Here is an 18,607-nt window from a genome sequence, read left to right as displayed (position 1 = left end):
CTGCGCGTGTGCGATGCGTACAAAAAAAAAAACTACGATTCCCAGAATCCATTGCGCTCCAGCGAAGATTGACGCAAGGCTGTTTCAAGCACCACCACCCACGACCAGAGGAGTGATGATGTGTGGCAGGGTTCTGGGGAGTCCGATCGACTTACTAATAACATTCGACTGCAAAAAATTCAAGGATGTAGACTCCGCCCAAAATGCTTAAGAAAAAAAAGTCTACAGAGGTGATCGCCATCCAAGAGAAGCAGAAAAAGAGCAAGAAGGAAGGAAGGCAAGAGGTTGGTTACCAATTGGACTCTTAGAGTAAAAAGAGTGGAATCCTAACCCCAGACACTTAATGGTCATGTGATCCTCTTGACAACTCGTGATACCTCAGAGCCTTAGTTCTCTCCTCTGTAAAATAGGAATAATCATGCAACAAACTTGCGCATGCTTATCACAGGATTGTGGAGAGGTAAGTACTTTGCAAACCCTAAAGTGATATTTAAATGGAAGTTGGTGCCATTCCTACCCTTTCTCAAGGAGTTCAGGACCTGCTTCAACTCTTCCTCTCCAACCTAAACCCTGCCTTCATACTTAGAGATATGAACATTCATGGTAATGTCCCCCTTTGATGGTCAACCAATTCATCAACCTCAGTAGGTCCTATGACCTTCATCCCCATTCTATCTTAGCAACTCACACTTCTTATACCTCATAGTCACACACAAACTGTTCTTCCTTTATGATTTTTAAATTCTGAAATTTCCCTCTCTAATGGTAGTTGTTTCTCTTTCTCTCTCTGTAGGCCTCACTCCTAAACTTGTTCTTCACTCTCACTATGGCTACCCAACCTTCCATCTCTACTTGTTCACCAAAATGATGATGATGGTGGTGATGGTAATGGTGATAAATGACATCTCATCTGAATACAACAGCAACCCCTTTGAGGTAGGGTTCTATAGGTTTATCTCCACTTTAGAAAGTAAGAAAACTGAGGCAAATAGAGGTTAAGCAACTTTCCTATAGTCATACAAATACTGAGTACTAAAGCAGAATATGAACACAGGTCTCTGTGACTCCAAGTCCCATACTACCTAGGATCTCCAGGTCTGGTCTCACTTTCCTTCCTGTCCAGTATGGACTCTTTTGTTGGCCAGTAATGCACCATTCCCCACCCCCCTGAATCCTTCATCCTTGTCCTTTTGCCATTGACAGCCTACCCTAAATCCTCTGTCACTCTGTACCATCTGTCTTCTTTAACCCTGCTCAAAAGTTGCAAATAGAAGTGATACAACTGTGCTGAATCCAGTGCAGATTCATGTTACTTCATTTCAAATGGGCTCTCAATTCCATACAGCAACTTTCCATTCTTCCCTAATTGACCCCACTGTCATACTAACTCAGGGGGCCTATGCCAAAATCTTCTCCTCTGTCCTCAAGACTCCCACTTCACTCTCTCTCAAATAACTTTACGAAGACCATCTAATCCAACCTAGGCCCATAATGGTTAAATTACTTGCCTGTGAGAAACAAGTGCAGACCCCTCCTCAAAATAAGTCTTTCAGAGGAAGCTTTGGTATGTCAAAAGCTTTTATTGCATTCTCATGAGAGTGGGGCACCCACAGTAAAGCCAATCATTGAGTGTCAATGCTAAAAGCAAGCATCTCCTATTTAATCCTACACCTGCAAAAATCAGTCCCTCCCCTGAGCCACCATAGGTTTCTAGGTACAGAATCACAATCTTCCCAGAAGAGTTCTAGCTAAATTCACCTTGATATGTTACCCCTCCCATATACATATACCTTCATTCGACCCATTATCGAAAATGGGGTGGGAGATTTTAGACGGGGAGGAGAAGTTAATATTAATAAGTCTATTAATCAAGAGCAATAGGGACTAGGGTTAACCTTTTACCTACTTTCCTCTAGTACACCAGTGAGAGCCAGCTCAATTTGGTTTCTATCTCTAGCCCTGAAAACTTACTTTTCTCTTTCTTGAGTTGATGTTATTCACTAGATAATATTGTCTGCTGTTCTCTATATAGGCATGGTTCCCTTGAGAAAATTTCCCTATGTATCAATCTATCTGAGAAGATTCCACCAGTATCAAACCATCACCTTTCTCACATAACCCAAAGTTACACAGATGGTTGGGAAGAGATAGGTTTTGAAACCATGTCATCTGATTCCAGAAGGAAGCATCAATCGTATAGTGGAAAGAACACTAAACTTGGTATCCTGGAATCATTTCCTTTATTACCTGTATCTCTGAATCCCTGATTTTCTTCAAGACTCAGCTCATGTTATCCCAGGTCCCATGGCTGCTGAAATCTATCTACTCTAAAAGTATCCATATATGCCTATTTATTTACATGTTATCTTCCCCCGTTAGAATATAAGTTCTGGGCAGCTAGTGGCACAGGTGGATAGAGCACCGGCCCTGGAGTCAGGAGGAACCTGAGTTCAAATCCGGTCTCAGCCACTTAAATACTTACTAGCTGTGTGACCCTGGGCAAGTCACTTAACTCCCAATTGCCTCACTAAAAAAAAAAAAAAGATTATAAGTTTCTTAAGGCAGGGATTATTTTCCCTTATATACCCAGATTGCAGCATAGTCTCTATCGCAAACTAAGTGCCTAATAAATGCTTTGTTAACTGATTGACTTGATGGCCTGAGTTACAAAGTCAAGCACTGTCCACCTAACTGTGTGACCTCAGGCAAGTCAGTTAACCACTCTAGCCCTCATTACCTCAAGTCTGGATTCTTCTATTAGCCCGAGTTCCTTCCCACTCCAAGCCATCATCCACTCAACCATCAAAAAAAACTTCTAAAACTCAGGTCTGACTATATCATCCCAACACACACACTCAATAAACACCACTGGCTCTCTATTGCCTCCAGGGTCAAATTCAAAATCCTCTTTTATAAAGACCTTCATTACATGGCTTCTTCCTATGTTCAGTCATGCCTTACTCTTCATGGACCCTATTTGGGGTTTTCTTGACAAAGATACTGGAGTGGTTTGCCATTTCCTTCTTCAGCTCATTATACAGGTGGAGAAACTTAGGCAAACAGGATTAAGTGACTTGCCCAGGGTCACACAGCTGAGAAGTTTCTGAGACTAGATTTGAATTTAGGAAGATGAGTCTTCCTGATTCCTGGCCTGGCACTCTATCAACTACACTGCCTAGCTTCCCCTCTTACACATTTCTCTCCTCCATAAACTTTGTAATTCAGTCATGCCGGCCTACTTGCTGTTCCTCAGATAAGACTTCCAATCTCCAGACTTCCAGCATTTTCTTTTTTTTTTCTTTCCTTTCTTTTTTTTCTTTCCTTTCTTTTTTTTGGTGAGGCAATTGGGGTTAAGTGACTTGTGCAGGGTCACACAGCTAGGAAGTGTCAAGTGTCTGAGGTGGATTTGAACTCAGGTTCCTCCTGACTCCAGGGCCAGTGCTCTATCCACTGCACACCTAGCTGCCGCCAACTTCCAGCATTTTCCAATGGATGTCTTTCATGCCTAGAACTCTCTCCCTCTTCATCTCTGCCTCTGGCTTCTCTAGCTTCGTTCAAGTCTCAACTACAGTCCTACCTTCTGCAAGAAGCCTTTCCCGAGTCCTCCTTAATCTTTGTGCCTTCCTCTCTGAAACCATCTCCAATTTTCTTGTATTATCTTGTTTGAACGTTGCTGTAGGATATTGTTGCTTTTCATGAGATGTGAGCTCCTTGAAAGTGGAGGCTAAATTTTTTTTTTTTGGCCTTTCTTTGCATCGCCAGCACTAAGCACAGTAACTGATACATAAGTGCTTGATAAATACTAGTTAACTGAATGACTGAAATGATTATTGAGGAACTGTCCAGAGATATTTTAAAGAAAAATGTAAAAGCTAAGGGAAAGTGGCCCATTTTTTCCAAAAAAGGAAAAAACCTGAATCTGAAAACTATAGACTAATGAGATTGGTTTTGATTCTGGGGAACTTCTAGAATGGATTAAAGAGGTAGTTGACAAAATTTAGAAAGGAAAGCATTGATTACCAAAAACTGAGATTATTTCATCAAGAAAGATGCATGCAGGGCAGCTAGGTGGCACAGTGGATAAATCACGGGCCCTGGATTTAGGAGGACTGGAGTTCAAATCCAGCCTCAGACATCTGACACTTACTAGCTGTGTGACCCTGGGGCACAGTCACTTAACTCTTATTGCCCTGCAAAAAAAAAAAAAAGAAAGAAAGAAAGAAAAGAAAAAAGAACAGATCGTGCCAACTAGATGTGAAGAATGAAGAATGCTGCATTTTAAATAACCTAGATTTTGGCAACATTTTGATAAAATAGCTTATACTTTTCTGGAGAAGATAGAGAAATATGGATTAAATTAGATGGACTTCCCTAGGTATCAGTACCAAGCTTTGTGCAATTTAACATTGTTATGATTTGTAAATAATGTATAGAAGACATGTTCATCAAATTTTTGATGACCCAGTTCTGGGAGAAATATCTAACACAATAAATGATGAAATCAAATTTCAAAAGGCACTTGACAGGCTACATCATTGGGCTAAATCTAATAAATGAAATTCAATAGGGATATAGGTAAAGTCTTACCCTTTGGTAGAATCAACTTAATAAGTACAAGATGAAGGAGGCATGGCTAGACAGAAAATTATCTGTAAAAGACCTCAGAGTTTACAGAGAGTGCATGCTTAGTTTTAAATTATGTGTGACACAGCAGTCAAAAACAAAACAAAACAAAAAAAGCTAAAATAATCTTGGGCTGTAATGAGAGAGGCATAGCTTTCGGAAATCAGGAGTTAATTGTCTCATTAATCCTGCCCTCCTCTGACTTCATTTGGTGTATTGTGTTGAGGGTGAGCACCACAGTTTAACAAAAATATTGATAATCTTTGAGATTGTGTGCAAAGCAGGGCACCCGAAACTGGTGAATGGCCTTGAGTCATGTCATAGGAGAATTTATTGAAGGAATTTGGGAATGTTTATCCAGGAAAGAGAAGACTAATGTTGGGGTGGAAAAGGATAGAGAGAGAAGATTAACTGACTTCAAGTGTTTGAAAGGCTGCCATATGGAAAAGGGTTAGACTAGTTCTGTTTTGCCTTAGAAGGTTGAAGTGTAAAGCAACATTTTCAGTCTTGATGTCAGGAAAAGCCTCCAAAAGATTGGAAGGAATCCAAAAGTGGAATGGACTGCTACAAGCAGTGAATTGGTCTCCCTCTTAGTAACCTTCAAACAAACTGGGTGACCATTTGTCCAATGACTCCTGAGGTCCAGTATAGTGATCAAAATTATATTGTTCTCTGACTAGAAGTATGAGATCCCCTTCTTCTCTAAACATGTGATCCTATGATTTTTGAAAGAGCAAACGTAAGACTTACATTATCTCTAGCATCTATATGTTGGCCATGATAATAGAGAAATTACTAAAATTGCTCATGATAGCATGTAGCTAAGGTTCTGGAGCCGATTGGATAAGAAGAGAGACTGGGGGAGTGATGAGTAGTCACATGCATACCCCAAATGTGTCAGTGCATGCAGTCTACGCATTAGCTGTTTGGGCCAACATCAAAGAATATGAAAGAAGAGCACAGCATGAGATCTGTCACAACCTGGATGTAACAGCCCATCAGAACCAGAGCTAAGGTTGATGCTAACTTGGAATTTATTCACCAGAAGCTAGCAAAACCAGAACTGAAATGAACGAATGAATAAAACACTTATTGAGGTACTAGATACATGCATGCAGCTTGTGAACAATAGAAAGACAATTGTGAGAAAGCAGGATAGTATTTGCCTTCAAGGAATTTGCATTCTAGTAAGGAAGATAGAACATATAGGACCTCATATGACCAAGAAGAAATTTTTGGAAAGGGGACATTAGAGGGAATGATAACTGACACCATGGGGACAATTTGTTAAATCCTTTTCAGAAATAGTAATGTTGAGTTTAATTACTGTTCTCAGAGCTAGAGTTAGGAAGGAATGCCTAAATCCCTAAGAGATATACTAACAATGTCTTCATCAATTTTACCAACTCTCCCATCGATGGTATGCCTCCTATCAGTGTTAAACTTTTGATACCCATTATTAGATTTAAAGTTTAGGTTCAATTTATATTCTTATCTGCTTAGTAATGAATAAGTTTTATATTCAAAATATGTATTGATTGCTTTAGATGCTAATAGGTAAGTTAGCTAAATAGCCTATAATTGACCATTTAGATGTTTTACAAAAATTATCAAGTTTGGGACAAAGGTTCCCCAATAGAAAAGTAGGAAAGGATATAAACAAACAGTTCTTAAAAGAATTGCAAAATATTAGCAACCACATGAAAGAAAGCTCCAAATCACCAATAATAAGAGAGCTACAAATCAAAATAATCCTGAAGTTTCATCTCAAAGCAAATATCAAAAATTACAAAAGAATGAAATAGTGAAAGATTGAGAAGTTGTAGAAAGATAAGCACAGTAATGTATGCAGTTGTAAATTAATCCACATATTCTGGAAAACCATTTGCAATTTTACTAATAATACTTTCTGATCCAGAACTTTCACTGCTAGAATTATATACCAAGGAAATAAGTGAGATAGATGTGAGATAGATAGATAGATAGATAGATAGATAGATAGATAGATAGATAGATAGATAGATAGATAGATAGATAGATAGATGGATGGATGAATGGATAGATAGATGAATAAAGGTCCTTCATAAAGCAAAATATTTATAGCAGTGCTTTTTATGGTAGCAAAAAACTGGAAACACTAGAAACTCATCAATTGTGAATGACTATCTGGTACATGAATGTAGTGAGGTGGGATGAATGAAGAGAAAGATGAATGAACAGCAGGAGGTAGAACCAAATAGAATTTATGGCCTCAGTGTTAATTGCAGACAATCAAATCCAAATCTTATTTCAGAATTTTGCTAGGAAAGGGCCCAAAGTCCTAAACAAGCATTGTTCCACCCATCAGATAAAAATCCTATTGAGAATTCAATGTTTGGTTCATCCAGGAATATCCCAGGCATGTCCCACTGTCACAGTTATTTAGCATCCTCTACTTCTTGCTAGCTTTGTGACCTCAAACCACTCAATTAATCTCTCAGGTACATTGTATTATTAAAATGAGTAGTTTAGGCAAGATGATCCTTTACTTTTTTTATCCTGTAAAATGAATAGTATAAATTTTAGAACAGAAAATTCCACTCCAAGGGCTTTATTTTGTGACAAATCCAATTATTTTTGTCACAATAAAGTAAGAAAAGTCCCAACCTGTATGGACATTGAAGACTTTGAAGAAAAGTGAAATAAGCAAAGGATTGCAGTCATGTTCTCAACTTTCTGCTATTCCTCAGGCCTTCTCTTCCTCTCTTCCTTCCTTCTTTCCTTCCCTTTGTGAGAATTGGTATGGCACCCCTGCTGGACAGATACTGTAGGGAAGCTCTGCCATGAGGAGAAGGCATGTGATTGAAGACATGTGACTTTAGCATCCGTAAACTGGCCAGCCGGCATCTAGGAACTTGCATCAGTAGAGCCGCTGTTAGACTTGTCAATCAGAGTTGCCAGCCAATTAGCTTGGTGTGTGTGTGTGTGTGTGTGTGTGTGTGTGTGTGTGTGTGTGTGTGTGTGTGGACAGCCCTGTTTCCAGTTTCACAGGAGGTTTTGGAAGGAAGCCTGGGAGGAGGGCCCTCTCTTTCACCCAGGACCTCGTATAGAGTGGAGCAGAGATGTTGGATCCTTTAGACAGATAGATGAAGGCATCTTGGCCTCTTTCTCTCTCCTCAGTAAATTATTATGCTCTTTAATAAATTCTCAAAAGTATAAACTCTTGCTAAAGCTTCTAATTTTGGGTGACCACTCATTAGATTTTAGACATTCTAGCTAGAATTTTAGCCCCTTACAGATGGCAACGATACACCTTCTCTTTCCTTTGTTGCGAAATTTTCTAAGTCACAATGTTAGGTGAAGAAAAAAACAAAGTCTCCAGCCAAAAGAAAATAGTTTATTGAGAGAGGGATCCTGGTCTCACAATAAAGGCGAGTCTCAGGTCTAGGACCCAAGGACCCCCCAGCCTCAGGAACCATGGATATTTATAGACAATGACTCCTCCCACGATTTAACACAATCCAAGTGGTATAAATACAATAAGTATCAAATAAGAAGAAAAAACTGATATGGGGTTGGACATATCAAGGAAATTGGGACTATTAAAGTTTAAACTGGCCTACTAGCTAAAGGACAGTACACCTTGAGAAATAAGGGAGTAAGCCCATTAGGTGTGGCAGCTGCCTGGTCTTCACCAGGGGGACAGAGATAACTCCAGAAGTCAGGACCATCAACCCTCACTCAAGCTTACCCCACCCCCAAAAGGAACGTTCCATCATCAAGTGGTCACCCTATCCATCTGGCCACCATCCAGCCCTCTATAAAGGCTTTGCCTCCTTCTGGTGGAGGAGAAATGTAATTCAGAGAATCTTGTCTCTAAATCATTTTCTCCCCTCAAGAGTCTCTCTGGTTCCTTTCTCTAATACCTAAATAAAAGACTATTTTATTCTAATTGGAATTGTGTTCAAGAGGGTGTAATTCTTAAAGAAGAATACCTAAGGACCCCCACCAACCTATTTTCCCCCCATGACAGAAACTATCAGATACCAGCATGGTCACTTGCCATTCTATATACCCTACTTAAAATAGCCCTATTACTAAGTAACAGGCTCATAAACATAGGAAGCCATCTATTGAATGTGTCTTGCCATTTCAGATGAGCCTCTCTTGCCTCTATTCCTTTGGGTATTTCCTACTATCAAAGATTCCCACCATATTGCTTTAAAACATGACTTTTCAACTTCTCAACAGCTCTGATTGGGACCTTTCAGCTCAGAAGTTACTATTTTAGGTATCTGATCTTTAAGCTGATTGGTAGTCATACTTAACCACAATTGGAAGTCAGATAGTTGAATTTTAGCTTAAGTTGTAGAGTAACAAGTTGATAACCTATAGCGTTTGCATTAGCCCCTTTCAATATCTAGCTTACTTATTTCATTATAATTTTCTTAAGCTACTAGTGAATATCTAAATATTTTAAATCACAGTTTATAGTCTATAAACAGATTAGTGCTACTGTTAAATCACTTGTATCTAAGGGTTGGGGAAACTTTCACTCATACCTTCCTATTTTTTTGCTTCCTTCCTTCCTCCCTCCAGGCTCTCTGGACTTTCCTCTAAGCTGCCCTTGAGCCAAGAACTCCTTTCTTATGGTCTCAAAGGTGAATCCTCTACAATGCCTTCACTCTCAGTCTTTACATATCTGAGGAAAAAGCCTTGATCCTGCGAAGCAATGGAATTAGAGCAGAGAGAGTACTGGCTCTGCCATCAAATCCTTCAAATACTGGTTCTGACCCATCTACCTAAGTTACCATAAAAGAGGGAACCCCTTTGCCTCTTAGGCATTGTTATGGGGTAGGACACAGGGTCTGAAGTAACTTTCTTGAGAACATAGACATGCCTTGAAGAGATAAGCCTATAAGGCATGGCTGCTGTCCGAGTGGCACCAGGGAGATAGAGATGTCTGGGAACTGCCTCTCACCCAACTTCTCCATGTCCCACACCAGTGGGGGATGTTTCCCCAATAAAGGAACTTTCCACAGTCGGATGATCACTTGCATCTGTCCCTCCACCATTCTCCTCTATAAAAGCTATGCCCCTTCTCCTATTCAGGAAGATAGGTATCCAGAGAATCATCTCTGTGCTATCTTCCCCTTGAGAGAAGTATGACTTCTTCTAGGTTCCTTTCTCTAGTGCTTGAATAAAAAATTTTATTCTAATTGGATTTGTGTGTGAGAAGGTGTAATTCTTTAAAGAGGAATTCCTAAGGACCCCCACACCAACCATTTCCCCTGTGATAGGCATCAATTTCCTTATCTGGAAAATGAGTAAAGTAGACCAGGTGCCCTCAAGGGTTTCTCCCTCCAGTTCTGGCCTATGATCTGTGAGAAAATAATGGGATTTGGGCAGATACTCAAAGGCTCCCCTGGAGATTATTGTTCTATAAAAGCTAAGGACTTTGAACTCAACAAGAGACCACCTTTAAGTCCAGTGAACCAATGGATTTGGATGATGCCTACCAATCAGCTTAAAGCAGCGTGTAAGGACCGCCTCTACTCCAGACCTATAAAAATCTTCCACACTCAGTTTGAGGGAGTTTGTGGTTGAAGGAGGCTTGTGGCGGAGGACTTAAGGAAGAACCAGATCAGGCTGGAACTCTAGGCTAGATAGGCCTTTTCTTAACTCCAAGTGTTCTCTTTTTTCTAATACCTGGTGTGCTTTAATAAATGCTTAACGCCCAAAGACTGGTGCTAAAGCTTCTAATTTAAGGTGACCGCACATTAGATTTTTTAGACAACACATTTAGATTTTAAAGATCACAGATCCCAAGCCACTGAGGAGCACTTTCTTTGAGGAAGTTTAGACAATGGGACCTGTCTTCCTTTAGCTCTCAAACAATCATCAAAAGTTCATCATGACAAAAAGTAGCAGCCAGCATAGCCCTCAGAAAATGTTTTGTTTGTTTGTTTGTCCTCCCAGAGGGCAGAAGCTGCTCCAATGGTGGAGTAGTAGCAAAGGAGCTGAAAAAGTTTTAGCCAGAAAAAAAAAAACAACCTTGAGACCAAGAAGAGAATTATCATCTGAGAACTTGACATCAGTGTGAATCCCAAGGTGCAGGAGTGTTCTGGGCTGCTCTTGCCCAAGGAGGTCTTTGGGCCTTGGGGAAAGCACCCCAAGTGAGTAGGCATACATACATACATGCATACATACATACATGCATATATAATACATATATACATGCATATGTATATATACTTATTCGAAAAACCTTTTTTTCCTCTGGCAGTACCCTAAATGTTTCCTGTCCAAAGGAGGAACAAAAAGGAAATATAGTTAGTTAAAGAATAGACATCTCTTTAGATCTTAAAAGCTAGACTTCAGTATGTTAAAGACACTGCTACCTCTGGAAAGTCTTGGTCATGGGGCAGAGGCACAGCCCTACCCAATGGATAACAGACACCAAGTGTTCACTATTGCTTGCTATCCGCACCACAGCTTAATTATGGTGACACTCAAAAATATAAAAAATAAGCATATTAGAGTGAAAATATAAAGCAAATTAAGGAGTGAGCACTAACAAAGGGGATGTGAAGATGAGGAAGGGTTTCAGGTAGGAAAGCTTAGAGAATAGAGCTGAGGCTAAGGCAATGAGGGAGGTTGTTCTGGGCCTACAGTGAAATGAAGAGGGAGAGGGCCAGTCTATAGAAAGGCATGGAAAAAAGGCAGGTCAACTTGGGGAACAGAGAGTAGGCCTGTTTGCAGAAACTTAGAGTATATGAAGAAGTTTACTAGGAAATAAATCTACAAAGGTAGGCAGAGACACAAGAATGCAGGTGGTTTAAATAGTCAATTTTTTAAAATCTCCTTTTGACACTTACTAGCTATGTGACCCTGGACAAGTCATTTAACCCTCATTGCCCCGTAAAAAAAAACAAAAACAAAAACAAAAACCTTTTATCCTAGAGTCACACTGTCTCACACACACACACTCAAGCTGTTTCCCACCCTAACATCCTCAACTTGTTCAATAGATCTTTTCCTGGTCTGGGCTTCATCTTCACTGCATTCCCCACCCTCTTTACTTGAGCTCCAGCTTCTCAGCATTCTCCTTAATCAATCCTTTGGATCAGAGCCATAATTATCTATTTTATCAAGCCAGATTAAAGCCTAGGAGGAGCTGCAGAAAAGGGCATGAAGAGGCTACTGACTAGAGGTACTAGCCCCCATGGGCATAGACTCAAGTAAATTATGGAGGCCGAAAAGATGGGTATAGAATGGCTTTCTATTTTAACGTATCTTTATTCTCACTGGAAAGGTGCTAAGATAATTTTTTTCAATGATATTGAAAAGTTAAAGTTCTTAAAGTATCAATGCACAAAGTGAGTTACTTTCTTTTATTAGGAAACCATGTAAACTCCTGACTTGTCTTTGTATTCCCAGCCTAGCAAAGGCCTTTCTTCAGCCACTAATTAATGCTTTCAGAATTGACTTAGTCACCCACAAAGAGTAGAGGGGACTTAACATCTCCTTTGTTCCAGTCACAATGCCTCTCTGAATAGTGACTAAGAAATCTTTAGTCTGCTCTTTCCACTTCCCTCCCTACCTGTGACTAGACACTGAACAAGAGTTAGCAGCTGGAAAATGTGATAAATTACTTACTTGGCTTTCAATTGCAACCTGTGGAAAACCAGAAGGGTTCAAAAGAGAAATATAAATGACCACTTCCTGCCATGCCTGAAGTTAAGGAGAAATTGCTGCAACCAAAATCCAGATTATTAAAGTTTATACTATCAAGGCCCACCACTTAATCCCTTTCTTACTCTTACTTTCTTAGCTCTTACTTTCATTCAGCTCTTCTCAATAAACCTTCCTAAGGACTGCAAAATCCTACAGAATTTCTTTGTCTAAATTCAACATTTTGTCTATCAACATATGTGCTGACACTGTCAATGGCTTTGCCAACACACACACACACACACACACACACACACACACATTGTGGAACCTGCCTGAATATCCCCTGCAATCTATCTACCAAGTCAAAGAAGACGTAGGCACCCAAGTAAACAGCATAGAAACAAACAGTGGACACCATTGCATAAGGACACAGAAAAAAATGCAACTTTTCTCCTGCTGCTGACAAATAGAGTGGACTTCCTGAAGAGAGGGAAATGCCATCATCTGAACCACTATCACATTTAACTTTCTCTTTTTCTCTTGATGCCTTGCATCTCTCTCTGGTATCCGTGGATTGGTGACAAGTCAACCAAGATCCAACACTTTCAGTGAGGTAAAGGTGGAAAGAAAGTGTTTGCTGCAGTGCAACAAAGGAGGAAAGAACAATCTCAAATTTAAACCTGAAAGGAACTTTAAAGGCTATTGAGACCACCCACCTCTTTGGCAAATTTTTTTTATTATATAAAATCTTAAAGGTTTTGAATAAATAAATCTAATGTAGTCAAAATTAGAAGGAAAATGGGTAAATGGGAATAAATCTTCATGGCAAGTTTCTCTGATAAATGTCTCATGACTAAGATATATAAGGAACTGATTCAAATTTATAAGACTAAAAATCATTTCCCATAGATAAATGGTCAAAGGATTAAAAAAACAGGGAATTTTCCAAGGTAAAAATTTAAGTTATCAGCAACCACATGAGAAAATGCCCTTATACACTAATAATTAGAGAATTGCAAATTAAAACTTTGAAATTCCACTTCACATCCACCAAATTGACAAAGATGACAAAAGAGTTGACAAATAATAGAGGGGATGTGGAAAAACAGAAATCCTGCTGACCTGTTGTAGAGCTGTGTCCCACATTCTGGAAAGCATTTGGAACCATGCCCCAAAAGTTACTAAACTATGCATCAAAGAAGGAAGAAAAGAATCCATATGTACAATAAATGGTAAGAGGAGGCTCTTTTCAAGGTAATTAAAAATTAGAAACTAAGGGGTGTCCTATTGTCTAAACAAATTATGGCATGTGAATCCAGTAGAATCTATACTATCCTATACGAAATGATGAAATGGATAGTTTCAGAGGAGACTAGGAAGAGAATTATGAACTGATGCAGATTGAAGGAGAACAAAAACAATTTCTATAATGATAACAAATTTTAGAAGAAAACAACTGTGAAAGACTTTAAAAATCTGATCAATACAATGCTACACCACACAGATCAAAAGAACAAAGATGAATCACCACTCCATCTCCTATCCAAAAAAAAGTAAAATACAGTAAGAAATATATATGTCCGGGGCCATGATATGGATAATGATCTAGTGAAAGAGACTGAGGAGGAGTGCTCAGAAAGGAGGAGAACCAAAAGAGAGTATTGTCACTAGAACTCAGTGGAGATGTTATCTGGGAGGAGACGGTGGTCAACAGTATCATATGCAATGAGAGGTTAAGAAGGATTGAGGACTAAGAAAAGACCATCAAGTTTTCCCACTAGAAGATCATTTATTTAAATCTTCGGAGAGAGCAATTTAAGTTGAGTGATGACATAGGAAGCCAGCTCACAAAGGGTTAAGTAACAAGAGGAAAGGAACTAGATTTTATGAATGGTAGATACAGTTTTTCCTTGGAGTTCAGCTGAGGAAGGAAAAATGCATTTCTGATCAGGTGGAAAGAGCTAAAATCTCTCAAGCTTTCTACCCCAACCACTCTGTTGGATAGCACCCTTCCTTTGTTACCCACACACTACTCCATTATCCATGGTAATATGCCATCTTCCACATCCACTGGAGGAGGGGAATGACCTTTATTTTTCCCTAATTATCTCCATTTGAGTCCTTATAACACAAACACCTAGATGCCTTAAAGAAATTGACTTTCTGGAATTGAAAATACTTGGTTTGTAAAGGGGTGTGTGTGTGTGTGTGTGTGTGTGTGTGTGTGTGTGTGTGTGTGTGTGCGTGCGTGCGTAAAGGTATTTGTTGATGTATGTCCTAGGAGGCAGCCTACCTGGCCTACAATTCCTACATTCTCTGCTCTGCCCTAATGTTTCTATTAGGTGGGATTGACCCCTGCTGAAGAAACTAGGTTCATCAGAGGGAGACTTATTCTTTGGCCAATCTCCTTCCAAGCAGATCTACGAACCAACGTGCACCTACTTCACCATCCTCGAATGGAAAGAGTCTATCCCTAGATGGGAAAGTCTATCACACCCTCTCTCGTGTTCGCTTAAGATTTGAACATATGCTGTAGAATACTCCATTTGATTTTTCACAAAATAAACACCCTATGCATGCAAAGGAGAATAGGATTTTCAAGAATTTTAAATAGTTTACAAAAATGCAATTCAAACTTCTCCCTTGGTGCACTATCCCCTACATCCACTGAGATAATATATGAAAATATGCAAAGCACATTACAAACCTTAAAATGGCATGTCCTTATGAGCTTAATGATTACCTATTCATTATACTCACGTCGACTTACCTTGAACTCGCCGGTGCCAACTCCACTCAGCACCGACTTCCACGAAGTGTCATCTGAGACAGACCAGAAAGCCAAGCATCGCTCACGCCTTCAGGAAGACTTGGAGAGTGACAAAGCCGCAACCCCCCTTCCCCCCCCCCCACCCCCCGCACACCCGAAGGCTTCGGAGTTGCCATTCCAGAGAAAAAGAGATCTAATTTGAAGTGAAAGAAGGAGAGAGAAGGGGCGGCAAACATCCCGCGCATTTGTTACCCTCTTAGGATACAGGTACCTGAGGGGCGAAATCCCAAAATGTTTCACGTACCAGTCAAATCTTCCTTCCTCATTTTCCTCCAGTCCAGGCAAGGGTCCAAAGTCGGCATGGACTCCACCAACGTAAAAAATACAAGGAAAATGAAAAAAAAAATGGGGGGCGTCGGGCGGGGGGCGGGGGCCAGCTAGTTGGCGCAGTGAATAAAGCACCGGCCCTGGATTCAGGAGGAGCTGAGTTTAAATACGACCTCAGACACTTGACACTTACTAGCTGTGTGACCCTGGGCAAGTCACTTAACCCTCGTTGCCCCGCAAAAAAAAAAAAGGCGTTAGGGAATGGAGCGGGGCTGGGAGAGAGAAAAGGAAAATGCGAACTGGGTCTGTGATGCAGCGGAGGAGAGGGGGCCTCCGTGGCTCCTGTGAGTGGCAGGAAGAAGGTGTGTTCTTTTGTGCGCTCTAGAGTAATGGTTCACTGTGCACGGACAATTAATTGTTCACGTGTTACCTGTATTCTGGGGCCAGGTGCCTATTTTCGGGTCTTTACGATGTCAGGTAGTCTGTGGGAAATGTTTGTGTGTAGCCTAGCAATTTCAATATATCTGTTATCTGAAGTAATGGTGATTTGAAACAAAGGATTTGGGTCCAAGCTTAGAGAAGTTAAATTGACAACCTTCTTTCGCAGCTGGCTTGGTGGCGTGCCGTGATCGTATAGTGGTTAGTACTCTGCGTTGTGGCCGCAGCAACCTCGGTTCGACTCCGAGTCACGGCAAGATGCTAGTATCTTTTCACTCATCTGGTTTTCCATAGGTAACAAGTTGAAGGCTATCCAGGCAATAGCATAATTTTTCGACTTCCCATCCCTCCACCCCTCTCCCAGGCTTTTTGAGAAGCTGCATAATGATTCCGTAATCAAAAGATAATAATTATTATGACGACAAAGACGTATTATCTCCCTGAGAAGGGAGGTAAGAAGGCGATTAGGGTTTTTTTAATTAATTTTATTGATATCTTTCATTTTTAAATATACAGCCTAATTTTCCCTACATCTCTTCTCCTCGCAGCGAGTTAACCCATACAGTAAATATTTTAAAGAAAAAGAAAAAAACAACAAAACATACATATGTATGCATACCTGTACATATACATACATACGTTTATTTATTTGTTTGTTTATTTAGTGTGCAATGTTCCAGAGCCCTAAACTCCATCGCACCTATGCAAAGTAGTGAGGGGAAGTGGAATCTCATCTCTTCTTTGAGGCTGTTTGTTCTTTGTAATTTCGCAATATTCCTTTTCGATTAGTCTGTGGTGATTGCGCTTCTATTTTCATTGTTACAGTAGATTAAATTTTAAAAGAGTTGGCTCCTTGGTCCCGGGAAGTAAGATCACCCTAGAGGTCCATGGTTCAAATCCAATCCAACCACTACATATTGATGTTCTTTTTCCTCTCATATATATACACCTGAGTCCCAGAGTTATTCTGACAAAGCAGAATATAGACGTCTCTCCTATCACCACCTGCCCTCCAACTTCCTTATTAAACCCCTCTTACAATTACTGTAAAGTGAGTTATTTTGTTTTTCACAAAATAAACACTAATTTACTCTAGTAATAATATATTACCAGACACTTACTAGATGTGTGACCCTGGGCAAGTCACTTAACCCTCATTGCTATCATCATCATCCTAAATTACTGAAATACCTCTATTTATATGTAAAAAGTAGCATTGAAATATCTCCCAGTGGACACATAGGCTGAGTTTGGAGCCAATAAGATCTGAGTTCAAAGCCTTCTTGCCTCATACATTTACTAGTCATGTGACTAAGTCATTTAACCTCTCAGCCTCAGTTTCCTCAGGGACAAAATTGGGTAGGCGGTGGCTATACAGGTCTTCTTGTGGGACAACCTCTTTTAATCCCCATTTGACAATCCCGGAAGCATTTTATTTTACTCGTATGTCTTTAAATGCTTTCATGAAGTCTTCACATTCCTCACACTAATCCATTTCATTCCTGTACCTATTTCTTTAGTCTTTCCCTCAAATCCAGGAGCACTTTCTCCAGTTCTATACTTTCACAAAACATGCTGGTATGACTATTTTGATAAATATGGAAACTTTCTGTCTTTGACAACCATGGAATACAAGCTTAATTCTGGGATCTCTTGTTTAAAGAGTTTGGACATTTTAGCAATTCTCTTTTTAAAAGCATACTCCCCTTAAAAGTCTACTTTTACTATTCAGAAGACAGTGCTGGCATTGTTGGTTTCATGCTTATTGTGCATGTTCAACCTGGTATCTCTATTGATACAAGCCATTTTAAAAGGTACCTTTGACATTTTTGTTACTATTTTGCTACTGAGCTGATCTACAAATACAGATATTTTCTTTGGTGGCCTTTCAGGGACCTGGAAAACTGTTTGAATAAGAGAAAATTGACAATTTATGGAAGACCAAAGGTGGAAGTTTATAAGGCCAGTTTTCAACATTCTTAAGTGTTACATCAACATGCTACAAACCACAAAGGAGGAGCAGAAGGGGTAAAAAGCCTAACTACAGGGTGTGTAAATACATCAGATCATCCTAACAAGTATGCTGAAGCAAGCTATACTGTAATTTAAACATATTAATGTTTCAAGCTGGATAGAGAATGGAGAAAGACAAGACAGCTTGGGGGGGAAAGCAAGAGCCATCAAAGCACACTGTCAATCTAAAATGCCATCCATGTTCCAGATTCTTTTGAGAGGTAATTTTAAAAATTTATCGGTTCCTATTTTTCTAGTGAAATTGATAAGAAGTTTCAATAAAACAGATTTTGACATAAAAGGCCTACTTTTAAACAAATTTCCTTTGATTTCCAGGATCGTTGTTTTTCATCTAATTAAGCTAAGAGTTAATAGTGTGAATTACAGTTGGGTACATTTGTTTTTGAAATTTTTATTGATGTCTCACTTTTTTAACCTCATTTACACCTTCCCCACATACACCTTCCCCCTCATTCCTACATTCCCCTGTAACAGAGAGAGACACAGACACAGGCAGACACACACACACACACACACACACACACACACACACTAGAATCCAACGGGAAAACTCCCTAACTAGCAAGTGCAACATAATGCCCTGCCCCTGCTCCCCTGCCTTGGCTTCCTAGGGGAGGGAGGTGTGTTTCCCCAATCATGAACTAACACTGGTCGTCCTGGATTTGCATCTTGAGAAGTATTTTTCTTCATAATGACGCTATGAGATAAGTAGTGCATGTATCATTGCCCCATCTTACAGATGAGTAAACTGAGAATCTC

The 18,607-nt window shown here is 39.8% G+C and overlaps 1 long non-coding RNA gene and 1 other non-coding gene across 2 annotated transcripts; both read left to right on the top strand.

Annotated features, from left to right (window-relative positions):
* The first annotated feature begins 91 nt into the window (after positions 1 to 91).
* LOC122737028 lies at positions 92 to 9,717 on the top strand. Its single transcript, XR_006354229.1, has 3 exons — positions 92 to 460; positions 794 to 936; positions 9,202 to 9,717. It is a non-coding gene; the product is annotated as an uncharacterized LOC122737028 (long non-coding RNA).
* Positions 9,718 to 15,998: 6,281 nt separating this feature from the next.
* Positions 15,999 to 16,070, top strand: TRNAH-GUG. The gene has a single exon. It is a non-coding gene; the product is annotated as a tRNA-His (tRNA).
* The last annotated feature ends 2,537 nt before the right edge of the window (positions 16,071 to 18,607 follow it).

The sequence above is a fragment of the Dromiciops gliroides genome, chromosome 1 (genome assembly GCF_019393635.1).
Source record: "Dromiciops gliroides isolate mDroGli1 chromosome 1, mDroGli1.pri, whole genome shotgun sequence".
NCBI classification, from domain to species: domain Eukaryota; kingdom Metazoa; phylum Chordata; class Mammalia; order Microbiotheria; family Microbiotheriidae; genus Dromiciops; species Dromiciops gliroides.
This window is presented reverse-complemented; position numbering and strand designations above follow the sequence as displayed.